Source organism: Octodon degus, unplaced genomic scaffold (assembly GCF_000260255.1).
Source record: "Octodon degus isolate 3935 unplaced genomic scaffold, OctDeg1.0 scaffold00145, whole genome shotgun sequence".
NCBI lineage: Eukaryota > Metazoa > Chordata > Mammalia > Rodentia > Octodontidae > Octodon > Octodon degus.
In genome coordinates, this window is record NW_004524721.1 from 7,286,370 (window position 1) to 7,287,906 (window position 1,537).

Sequence of the window (1,537 nt, forward strand, 5' to 3'; positions counted from 1 at the left end):
GTGAATCACTATGAGTCCGATCTAGTAGTGAGACCCTGAATACCCTGTAGACCCTTCCCTAAAATAGAAATTAAAAAAAAAAGAAGAAAGAAAGGCAGAATAGGGAGGTTATTCCTAGGGCAGAGTACTGTATCAGTATCTAGGGCATATAAAAAACTAAAAAAGAAACCCTCCAAGTAAGCCACCCAATCAAAAAGGGCAAATTAAATAAGTAGAAGCTTCTGTGAAGAAGTACAAATGGGCAATAAATGCAGGAAAAAATGTGCACTATCTCTGACCATGAGAAAAATGTATATTAAAACAATACTGATTTCTTCTTACTTCAGAAAGACTGACCATCAGCAAGAGATCATAGAATAACAAATGCTGGAAAGGGTTCATGGGAAAGGAACCTTTCTACACTGTTGGTGGGAATATAATCTAGTACAACCATTACGGAAATCAGTATAGAGAGTCCTCAAAAAAACTAAAATCAGAAATATCATTTGATCTATATATTCCCCTTCTAGGTATCTTTCCAAAAGAAATCATATTACTATGATGTTTATAGTACCATAATGTACAATAGCTAAGTCTTGGAAGAAGCCTCTATGTCCATCAGTAGCTAACTGGATAAAAAAATGCAGTACTTACATATAATGGAGTACTATTCTGCCTTAAAAAATAAACAGAAAATGGATGCACCCTGAAATAATAATAAAGGGTGAAATAAATCAGGCAAACAAGCTTAAACATATCATAGCTCCTCTTACACAAGAAGCCCAAAATATGAAAAAAAAAAAAAAAAAGAAGAAGAAGAAGAAGAGAAGAGGAAATAGGGAGATGGAACTTTCACAAAAGGGAAGGGGAATGTTGAGTGTGGTGGTGTACATCTGTAATCTCAGCACTCAGGAGGCTAAGGTTGCAGGACCAGTGCAAGCTGGAGGCCAGACTGGGTGGCATAGTGAGACCCCATCTTTAAAAGAAAAAGAAGAGGAAACCAGGACAGTGGGAAGGGGAGGGAGGAAGAAGAAGATGACGATGAAGAAGAAAGTATATTATGTACATGTACCAACTCCCCATGAGGAAGGTCACCTACAAAGAAGTCCTGCAAAGGAGTACTAATGAAAAATAAAATTGAAGAATAAGAAAGGCATTAATCTTTCCAGAGAGCTTCACCCCCTTGACTCATGTACTTCTTACTTATACACCTCCCAACACTGCTACACTAAGGAATTAAATCTCAGCATGAGTTCTGGTGTGTAGAAACCAAGTCAGGCCATGTATTCTCCCATGGAGTCGCACCTCCGACACTGTTGCACTGAGCACTAAGTTTACAGTGTGCACTTTGGATGGGACATTCTCTTTTGGAGCATATTTTGTACTCCTTCAATGTCCCTATGGGTCCTGGACGACTTCACAATACTTTGGGGCCACAGGAAAAGCATTGTGAAGGTTGCTTATGCTCTAACTTCTTTCAGGTCACAATGACCTTGAAACAGAGTAGGATCTCTAATGACATATGAATACTCACCAAAACCCATAGCTATTTAAAAGC